The following is an 11,299-nucleotide window of genomic DNA, read 5'->3' on the forward strand; positions in this document are numbered from 1 at the left end:
TTCACCTGGATCCAATTAGATAGTTACATCGCGTGATAGTCCTTTTCCTCACCTTTAAATTGATGCCAAAGTCCCTTGGATAATTTTAGGGGAACCGGTTTTGCCCCCCAAAAAACTGCGACAATACCTACTTTGCGGTGGTGAAATTTCTGCCTAGTGATAGCTACAGATGCGTGCACTCCTGTGTTTTGGATACATTTAGATACATTTCGCGCGGCATAACAAAACCCATTTCTTGGTATCAGAAGCTGTATGAACGCGGCTACCACGTGCAATATGATAATTGACATAATAACAGTCAAGTACAGACAGACAGAGGTTTTAGCACATGGTACCTTATCTTTAAAAAATAGTCAAATTTGAAGTCAATCACTTGGAACTCCTGCGTTCGAACGACCGGACCCAGCCAGTACGTTCGATTTTCCTGCCGCGGGGGTCAGGCGAGGTCAGGTGCAATGTTGCAACTTTCGGCCGGTGTTGGGAACGTTGATGAAATTAACGGCTCAAGTTTTGCCGTCTAAAATTAATTTTCTGAAACACTTCAAAATAAGACTAATATCATCTTGAAGCCAGGAAAAGTGAGATTCATGTGCAAGTTGACCAATGCCATTAGATATGTTTTGAGTTCTGTAAAGCATGGTGAAAGTACATCGTGTTTGTTTTCTCCTTCAGAATAAGACGCAAATTGACCTGTTGTTCGTTTTTTGGGGGGCAAAACAGGTTCCCCTAAAATTATCCAAGGGACTTTGGTATCAATTTAAAGGTTAGGAAATGGACTATCACGCGATGTAACTATCTAGTTGGATCCGAGTAAACCGTCAAAATTACACGCACAAATATACTGACCAAAAATTATCAATGTTTCGAAAGCCACAGCGCTCGCTGACAATTTGCTGTACACGAAATATCTACTTGGTTGTGTTGGGCAGATCCTGTAGATGTGAAAAAGTATAAACATTATGTAGGTCCGAGGTCTTTTTGCTGCACGACGGGCGGTTGTTTACACCCATGCAACGGGGTCAAATCGTGCCGCGGCAAACGCCGTAAGAAAGAAAATAAAGCGTTCTACGGTGACCTGCGGTTCGACCGACAGTGCTATTTTCGGACAGCCCCTGGCAGACGACCCCTGCAGAACAAGGTGGCCGACTGAGGTCAATTAAGGGTCATCCAAACAAACAATGTTGACCTAGTTTTACCGTAGGGTGCTGCGTTCAGCGTTTTGAGGAATCAATCTGATCTAAATATTCAAATTCAACCTCACGTTTTAACCAACCAGTCGTGTGATTTAATTACATAATCCCTCCCACATTTGATAGATTGTACGCTCTGTTATAAAAACCTCCCCACAATCTCAGCATTCCAGTCCTGCCTTACATTACCTTCGAAATCCCACACCGTGAGCTCATCTTTGGCATGCAGGGGCGCGCTGCCAAGCGGGCCCGCCGGGCAGCCCGACAAGACCGTGGACTGGGCCCCCGAGGCACGTCGTCGGGACGGGGGAAAACTCGCACGGGCTTGTGTGCCAGCGATCGTAGGTGGAGCCCCAGAATTCTTTCAAGGTAAGTTCTTGAAAACTTTTCGTACGTTTAACTTCTTTTTATCTTGTGTTTCTCTGGCTTGGAACTTGTAGGTTTTCTACATTTAAGAATAGAAAGCATCTATTTGTACCTGGTATTGAATTTTACGAATTGAAAACTATGACTTACCACGACCTGCCAATCTCTACTAATCGGAAGGGTTGTGAGATATACTAGTCTCGGGGCTTGTGGCTGGGAGGGGGAGAATCTAGGTGTTTGTGTACGGGGAGTCGTGAGAGAGAAACAAGGATTGTGTAGAGAGTGGGTCCCGGGATGCGTTTTGCCTCTCCTCTGTCATGTCTGTTCCTCGCTGTAGGCTCCAGGCTGGTAGGCTTGGTGTCTGTCTTGTCCGGTTTTCTTTCGATATCCGTGTAATAGAGCTAGCAATGTTTCCTTGGACTGGAAACATTTTATTCCATGTTCGTAGGTGTGATGTCGATGCTCTGTTCAAATTCGTATGTACTAGTATCTGTTTCTGTTCGTTAAATTTCCCTCGATTGGTGTTTTCGTCTCGTCAAACCACGTTTTGAGCGCTAGTTGTACAACAAATTGAACCGTGCATATTGTATCTCCACCTTGGGCCGACGAAGGCCGTCATGTCAGGGTGAAACTTTCACTGAAAGGGAATGTCATAGAATAGAGACATGGTCCGACTCGTACAGTTAGCAAGTTTCTATAGAGGACTACAGCAGTCTCCTTCAATAGTTGTTTGTTGACTTTTTGGTGTTCTGGTGTAACTTTGTTTTCTTGATGTGGTCGTCCTTTTTTTAATGTTCCGTTGCACTTACCCGTGCCTTGAAGAATGGATGGAAAATTAGAGGTGGCCTCTGTGACATACTCCCACATATTTTTCCATATGGCTGGTTCCGGCTAGACCATCCCGCCTGGGCAATTGTTGTGTACTGTGCACTCTTATCCTACCTCCGGCTAGACACATGTGGTTACAAACCATCTTTGTTCGTACATGTCGTAAGGTCGGTGTTCTAGAAATCTCCACCCATTTGATTGACGTATGCTGGCTGAACCCTGCGTACCTGTTTTCACCTCACATGACAATACCAGTTGAGTACTTCATCATGAGTTACTTTTGTCTGTCGTTGGGGGCCTGATTTATGACTGAGACTAAGTGTACATGTAGCATCTTCTCTAGTATTTCTTTTCCCAATCGTGTTCCAATCGAAGGAGTTGATTTTTCTTGTGGTTGTTGAGTTTTTGTCCCGGTTATTCGACCGTTCTTTTACTGACCAAATGAAACATTTTCGGCATGTTGTCAATGTCGGGACATCCATGATTGCTACGATTCACCCACTGCCTGCTACTGGTGATTGAGTAAATGATAGATACTGTTTGTTTTGCCAACTAGTGACGGGCTACGGGTGGGCCCTAACTGGGTGACGACTATATCTGAAATTATGTTCGACGTTTGACCAACCATCTTGTACTGTTAACTCTAGAGGTTCCAGAGCTGTTTTTATCGACGACATGATGCTCAATGTTATGATACCAGGTTGTTACGTTGGGAGAACTACTGTTAAATTTCGTAGGTTATGTTTTGCTAGTTTTGTAAGTAGCAATTGTGTTGCGTTTGTGGTTGAGTTGTTCGTTTCGCCAAAACAAATCGAGCGTGTTGTCTCTGTTCTGTTCATGTACATATCAGTGCGTGTTTATGTATTTCGTATTTCTATGTGGTCAAGGTGTGCGTCTGTCCGTTGAGTATCTATATATGATGGCGTATTTGTGTTCCGTATTTCTCTGTGGGTATTTTGTATTGGCGTTTTGTGCTGCTGTTCATGCTATACTAGCGACGTATAATGTCCTCGTTGTATGTGTCCTCGTTGTATGTGTTTTGTTTTTTTTGCTTGTAAGTTTCGTCGACCCGACTCGATCATGATCCGTTGTGTAACCGAGTTTTGTAATTTGCTGCTCGGATGATAGTCAACACCGCATTGTCGATCGGTGGTGAAAGCGCCGGCCGTTAGATACTATAAGTAACTTGAGATCGACCTTGGACGACACGCCCTATAAAGCTGCCAAATACCTGCCGCTATTCCGTCTGGTAAAGTTTAACACTATATGTCGGTGCTAAAGTATTTTTTTCGCTAGTTTTCAGTGGTTGTGGAAAATTTTGGGCGAGTTCTCTGTAGCATTACGATTAGAAAGGCATGTTGTTTACGGACGGCCAGCAATGATCAGTAATATAACGGACAAAAGACCGTGTTCCCTAGGCGTCTGTTTTCTTCTATTTTCAGTAAACCGCACACGAGCAGCGAGGGCCCAGGACCAGAAAGGCATATTGTATACGGATTCTGGGGCCGCACAGCATAGAAAACTGCTTCGACCATGGTAAGTAAGTGAAACCGTTGTCGGGCATTTTAGATGTTATCGCTATCAACGGTTATTAACTTCCTAATGTCTACAGAGTTTCGGTGACAGAATTTGGTCGTTTTGAAATCATCGGTTCAGACATTTCCCTCTTGTTGTTCGATGACATGATGTTGTCTTCAATCAAGGACATTATATAATGTCCTTGCTTCAATCAATAATATTTCGCAGCACATCTTTTATTTGTTTACCTGGTACCGAATGTATGGTGATTGGTGATTAACTGCAAGTTTTGTAAGGCTTTGTGTTGTAGTATTAGGCTAACGTTTAGTGGGCTATAGTTGTTTTCAATTTGTACTTGTTGTAAGTCCTCTTTTTGTAACGGTGCCCATGTAGCAGTTCTTATTTCTATCCTAGCTGTCTTGATTATTGGTTCCACCAAGAAAAGTTTCTTCACGTTTTGGAAGGCACCGAACGCATTTATTTGTCTGCAGGGGCGTTGCGTTGATGTTGTTAGGTTAGTGGGCTATAGTCGTTGTCAATTTGTACTTCCAAGTCTTCTTTTGTAACGGTGCCCATATTGCAGTTGTTTTTCTATTCTAGTTGGCTGTGTTGATAAGTTCAATCAGTAAAAAGTTCGCCAACTGCACATGTGGTCCAAATTCCAAGTATTGGATTGTATGATCAAGTAATAAATAGTGTCGATGATGACTGGCTCATGTTTCTCTGGCTCAGTTCCTGTGTACCAGTTACCGCATCTGTTATATTTTTCACCGTGTAAGAGGAAATCGAAATTATGGTTAACGTTTTATCTACACAACGTCATGCTCCGCCGGGATTTTCCGGTCGTACCTACCATATATTCGCTCCTCTTCGACAGGACTCATCTGTCGAGATTGGATATTCCAGTAACGGGCTGTTTCCCTTCTTCAGGTCAGGCCCTGAATTCTGGCCCTGGATGGCCAGTAACAGCCCAGGAGACCCTGGTCCCGGGTGTATATTTCTCTTGCATTTTCAGTAAACCTCACACGCAGTGCAGCGAGGACCCAGGACCACTGTATCCAGGGACACGCTATGTTCTACTGTCTTCTTCTATCCCCTGCCCGTCGCCTATAGGACAACGTGAACATCGATGCCTTACAGCGGTAAGCCAACATAGACAATAGGGGTGGGTACCGGTACCGTGTACGGTACAAAACCGGTTTTTCTGTGTGGACCGGTCCAAAAAAAACGGTCCGGTAAAATCAGTGGACCGGACTTTGGACCGATCAGAAAATTCACAGTACAAGACTACCAGCAGGCGGTCACATAATGAAATATAATAATGTTACTGGTCTAAGAAAATACAAAACAGCAGATTTAACGAGTCGTGGTTGCTCTTTTTCGAAGATGTTAGCTGTGAATCATATCTAGAAACACCTGAAGGATGAGTCAACACATGGAGAGGCGAGTACAGTTAATTTTAAGACAGTGCGAACCTAAAAAAATTATATCGTTCCAGACATGGCGTTATTGTCCGACACATGCATACTTGCAATCAAGTAAATCACTCGCCAAAATATGGTGTACTGCCACACTACTATAATCAGGTCCAGGTCCGGACCTGGACCTGACCCTCTGGACCTGGACCTGACCTGAATTTTCTGTACCGGTACCCACCCCTAATAGACAATAGTGTTTCTGTCGTCTTTGTTAATCTGAGCAATATGCAGTTCTATATGTTGTGTCCCTTTAAGGTCTTTCCTTAATGACTGACAAACATATAACTTTAAACCTTTCTTTACGATTTGCGCTCTCTTGCGCTCTCTTGCATTCTGTGAAAATCATCGGCTCAAACACGTTGTATATACATGGATGTGAAACCAACAAATCCTTGAATCGTGTTCATACAGGGGAAGAGCATAGCTGCACAGACCATATTGTGACAAACAGGTTAATAGCATTGATTTATTTATGCCCTTTTCTCTCTTAGTGCCCGCAGGTGAACTTCGTCATGGCTACCTTCAGACTGCATAAGGAATCATCGTAGAAGAATTGGAGTGTGCGACGATAACATTCACCAAGGAGAAACATTGAATGAAGGACCATCGCACTGGGATAATTGCGAAAGCAAAATGAAAAAAACAAACAAAAAACACACACAATGAAATAGCACATAACAAAAACAAATGAAACACAAATAGATAAAAACTCTCATACACAACATGCCCAATGTTGGAGAGACCTTGTCTCTGCGTCCTTTCTTTATCCCTTTAGATGTTAGCTATAGTCTTCAGAGAGCATCTGAAAGAACCTGTATCAGGTACATGTCGAAACATAAAATCATTTATTGTAACAAGTCAAAACAAAAATATGGATGAAAAGCTGTGACATTGTATCATGATCTACATTGCAACATACCCTGCCAAACCATAATTCTATATTGTAGAAGTAAAAGCTTATCAAAACATCGGCAAAATGCTGTAATAGTACATGTAAAAACTACCGCCTTTCCTGTGCTTGACGCATTAGATTTGAGTTCCTCCCCGACAACTGCAAACGCCGTTCCCGCAAGGCATTGTCAAAAACCAATTCCCTGGGGAATGCGTGCGTGGAATATTTAGAATTCTTCCAAATTTGATCCCAGCACTATACAAACGGCTCCGCCCCTGAGGCGTCGCCAAAAATTGCTAAGACAATTGGTGTTATTGCGAAAATCAAATACACCATCCCTCAAAAGACTTTCACAAATATATACAACAGCCTTATTTGACTTACTGTAACATAGTTTGGGGATGCGCCTGCCATATAAGTCTACATCCTCTTATACATGTAACTCTCCAAAAGAAATTCACAAGGATAGCAACTGCTTCTGAATTTCGCTCACACACGGCTCCTATATTTCACGATGTCAATAAACTTTGGGCCCTCTAGCGGCTTCTTATGGTACTGCAGCGGAACTGCCTGTTTTGATATCTCGTGTTCTGGACATGCTATGGAACTGATTTTTAAGTGGTAGATAGATCTTTGGACAGAGAGTAAGTGGTATGGGTTTGGGCCCCCTAGCAGCTTTTTTTTTAACTGCAGGAGCAGGTTTTGCGTCTGACTTTGAAAGGGAATAACTCAAGAAGGGTTTGATGGATGGTAATGCTTTTTGGTAAGTAGATAGCTTGAGTGATGATATACATGATTAGATACTTCTTATGCAAATCAGTATCTAATTTGCATAATTAATGAGGAAAGTTTATACATCCGCCAAATTACATGATAGGACTCTGAAACATGTGACATATGTAATTGAGGAAGAGAGAAATATCAATTGATATGAACTATGCAAATGAAGACCTCATTTTCATAATTAATGAGAAAATACTATAACAAGATGGCCTTGATGGATAGTCATGATTTTTGGTTGTCGATAGCTTGTGTGATGCTTAGTATGATTGGACGATAATTATGCAAATCAGATTCTAATTTGCATGATTAATGAGGCAACGTTAAAAATCCGCTTTGTTCCATGATATGACTATTCAAATTGTAACTGAGGAAGAGAGGAACGTTGATGATAGAAACTATGCAAATGTGGGCCTAATTTGCATACTAAATGAGTAACATCTATAATTCCACACCGGCAAATGACGGCAATTTCATACATTTAATACTTTTTTTGTGGCATCGGGAAGTTATGTGAATGTGAACATCGTTGAATCAAATTTGGGCCTCATTTGCATAATTGATGATAAGTATTAGCATAACCTTCCGTGCTAAGCTCATAATTTGTTAGCTCATACTTTGGACATGTTATATTTTAAGACAATCAACTGGTATGATTTATAATTGATGAGAAACACTCCTAATACGTCAATCATAAAGGTTAAAATCATTTGGCGAAGGTATGAGGTCGTGGAACTCTAGTTTAGAATTATTTTCAATCTATTGTAATTATTTGAGTAAGACAATTGATACTTTTGAAATATTTTGAATTTGACTTCAACTTTCTAAACATTTCTCTGGTTTTCTAAAACCTTAGAATTATTCATAATGTGGAATATGTATTTACAATAGTTTCTAAATAGTGGTAACAGCATTCTACCATTATTTACCATTTTCAACCATTTCTTACCATTTTTTACCATTATTTGTAACATTTTCATAAATGGGTCAGAGGGCTGGAAAGTAAGTAATTTATACATCCTGCGAAGTACATAGGGACAAATGATGTCTACAAAGGGCCAAACAGTGTCCTGCAGTGAAATCTAAAGATGTACAAAAGCAGACAGAAGGGCCGGATTAGCACCTACTTTTATGGGGGCAATCACCATTCAACCATTATCTACCATTTTCTACCATTTTTTGTAAATATTTCTAAAAGTCAAAGAATCATATAGAGTCTTTCCAAGTCACCGCAAGGGTTGGTATTGTCATAATTTAAAAATATGTTCAATTTATTGTTATTATTTGTGTAAGCTATTTGATACTTTTGAAAGATTTTGAATGTGATTTCAACTTCATAAATATTTCTGAAGTTTTCTGAAACTTTAGAAATATTCATGATATGGAATATGACATTTCAAACAGTTTCTACATAATGGTAACAGCATTCTACCATTACAGTTTTCACAATTTCTTACCATTCTTTACCATTATCTATAACATTTTTATAAATAGGTCAAAGGGCTGAGAAGAAATCAATTCACACATCCTTACGAAGTACAGGGAAGAATGGTTTCCACAAAGGACTAAGCAGTGTCCTGCAGTGAAATCTAAAGATGTACAAAAGCAGACAGAGGGGCGGGTTAGCACCTACTTTTATGGGGGCAATCACCATTCTACCATTGTTAACCATTTTCAACCATTTTTTGTAAATATTTGTAAAAGTGAAAGAATCACATAGATGTTTAGATATTATTCTAAATAAAGAGATTTTTGTGCAGTTACTTTCAAAATATTTCTAAATTATCTAATTGAATTCAAATAAATTCATATTTCTATATTCAATCTTTTAGAAAATAGAACCATTGTCAGTCAGATATTCTTTTATCAGAATTTTGTTCAAAACCATTACAATTATTATTATTATAAAACCCTTGCGGTGACTTGGAATGGACTCTAGATGTTTGGAAATCATTCCAAATAAAGAGATTTTTAAATTATAAATCATCTAATTGAATTCAAATAAATTAACATTTTTATATCCAATCTTTTAGAAAAAAACTATTGTCACTCAGATCTGATCCGATCACTCGATATTCTTTTATTAGAAATAATTCAAAATTATTACAAATATTATTGAAAAACCCTCTCGGTGACTTGGAATGGACCAGTCTTACAACAATCTTCTCTTTTCTGACGTTGAACTTAAAAGTGCCCTGAAAACTCATCTCATATTTAAAGCCATCCTAGCCCCCTGTAGTAGTCACATACCGCTCGTTCTCATTTAAATGTACACATTTTGTAACTTCCGTTACCGTTTGAAGAAAGACGTTTCTTACGTTAAGATATGCCACATATAAAGTGCCAAACTGTCGTTTTTTGACGACTTAAAACTTTTCTGGCTTTTAAAAACGACAGTTTGGCTCCTAATATGTGGCATATCTTAATGTCAGGAACGTCTTACTTCAAACGGTAATGGAAGTTACAAAATGTGTACATTTAAATGAGAACGAGCAATACATCTATGTTCAGTTTAACTTATCTTTTGATTAACACCATTTATTATTTGATTATCATATATCGTTATCATATTCTATGTATCACTTTGCTATATTATCTATTGATTATAATAAATTTTTATTAGTATAGAGGAGGAGGGCCTAGTATAAGCTATATACGCTTTTTCCTTCCTCCTGCTCTGTTTTCATCTTTTTTTTATCGTATTGTGTTTTATTCTTGTTGTTCAAATAAATGTGTGTACGTGTGGGGGGGTATGTGCGCGCGCGTCCGTGTATCTATATACTGTTCAGCACCAAGGACAGATCGCTTGAGTGTAAAACTACCGTTTCGTCGTGTACTGAATGACTGATCCTTGTTTTGAACGCCAAAAAATCAGTCAAGCAACATCTTTCTGAATCAGTGAAAAATCGTCTGCCCATGGATCAATAGCGTCTCCTAGCATCATCAGTCGACGTGCATTCGCGACGACGGAGTTATACCACCCTTTACGGGGTGACATACCCTTTCGTTGGCTGTCATACAAGACGGGGATGCACAAGGTCTCCCGTCCGTGTGAATGGTATAAATCACCGTATGGCTGATACGACACGGAGGTTCGCCAGGCCTCCATCCGGGTGATTTGTAGTGAATTACTAACTCCAGACAGAAGGATTTGGACCATCGCACACCGGGGCATGCCCCTACTCTTTTTCGAAAGGTGTGGTGAATTCTGTTAAGTGCGCGGGGTGCGGTTCTCCCCAAACACGGGACCTCCATTTAACATCCTATCCGAGGGACATCCCTAACTCTAGATGAGCTAGGTACTCATTTACACTTGAGTGAAGTTAGGAAAGTTGTGTTAAGCGCCTTTCCCAAGGGCACAACGTCGGGGCGCATGTCCAGACATGTCTAGGGGCAGCCCGGGATCGAACTCGGGTCCCCCTGTTTTGTTTTAACCATTATGCCACACGACGCCACAATATTTACTAGAACTGCGCAATATTTTTGCGTATATAACGACTCTGCCACCGGAAGATCTGCTTTGAGATCATACACACGTGCATGTATGTATGTGCCTGTATGTTCAGTATACCAATGAAATATTTCTGGCTTTTACGCAGACAACTCCCTAATCTATGTGAGTGTTTGCTTGCTTGATATGGTCTTGATTTTTTGTAGCAGACAGCTTTTGATGTAAGGGACGCGTAGTGTAGGTTTGGGAACTTGCTCTGGACTGCAGGGGCTGTGTTTTTAAAATCTTTCAAGGAGAATAACTGAATACAGGAACGACGGATTTCCATAATACTATGTATGTAGGTAGCTTAGACATAAACGTACACATTGATTTGCAAATCATGACTAATATTAGGGCTTAATTTGCATAATTGATTGGAAAATCTATAGTTGTAGTGTTTTCTTTTATACATATGACATATGTAATATATGGCAGGTGGAACATCTGCAGATATACCAATTATGTAGATAACGCCATAATTTACTTAATTAAAGCTTAAGTGCCATAGTTTCTTTGTAGTATATGGTGGAAATTGTGTTCATCGCAGTGCATTGATTATGTAAATGTTCAAGTCGTAAATGCTTTATGATGAAATATAAACATGGTATTCTGTCAAAGGAAAGGACATTCATACATACTACTAGTATATAAGTAATTGCCTTCGCCGTTGGCAGAAGGGTATATTTTTGGTCGGGATTTGTGGAGTGATGGTGTTGGCGATATAACTCTTGATGCCATGGACGGATGTTTGTGA

General features: G+C 40.1%; 1 long non-coding RNA gene across 1 annotated transcript; it reads left to right on the top strand.

The window, feature by feature from the left end:
* Positions 1-1,171: 1,171 nt before the first annotated feature.
* LOC136431455 (uncharacterized) lies at positions 1,172-5,980 on the top strand. Its single transcript, XR_010755070.1, has 4 exons — positions 1,172-1,559; positions 3,827-3,920; positions 4,918-5,044; positions 5,872-5,980. It is a non-coding gene; the product is annotated as an uncharacterized lncRNA (long non-coding RNA).
* The last annotated feature ends 5,319 nt before the right edge of the window (positions 5,981-11,299 follow it).

This window comes from Branchiostoma lanceolatum, chromosome 3, assembly GCF_035083965.1.
Source record: "Branchiostoma lanceolatum isolate klBraLanc5 chromosome 3, klBraLanc5.hap2, whole genome shotgun sequence".
NCBI classification, from domain to species: Eukaryota; Metazoa; Chordata; class Leptocardii; order Amphioxiformes; family Branchiostomatidae; genus Branchiostoma; species Branchiostoma lanceolatum.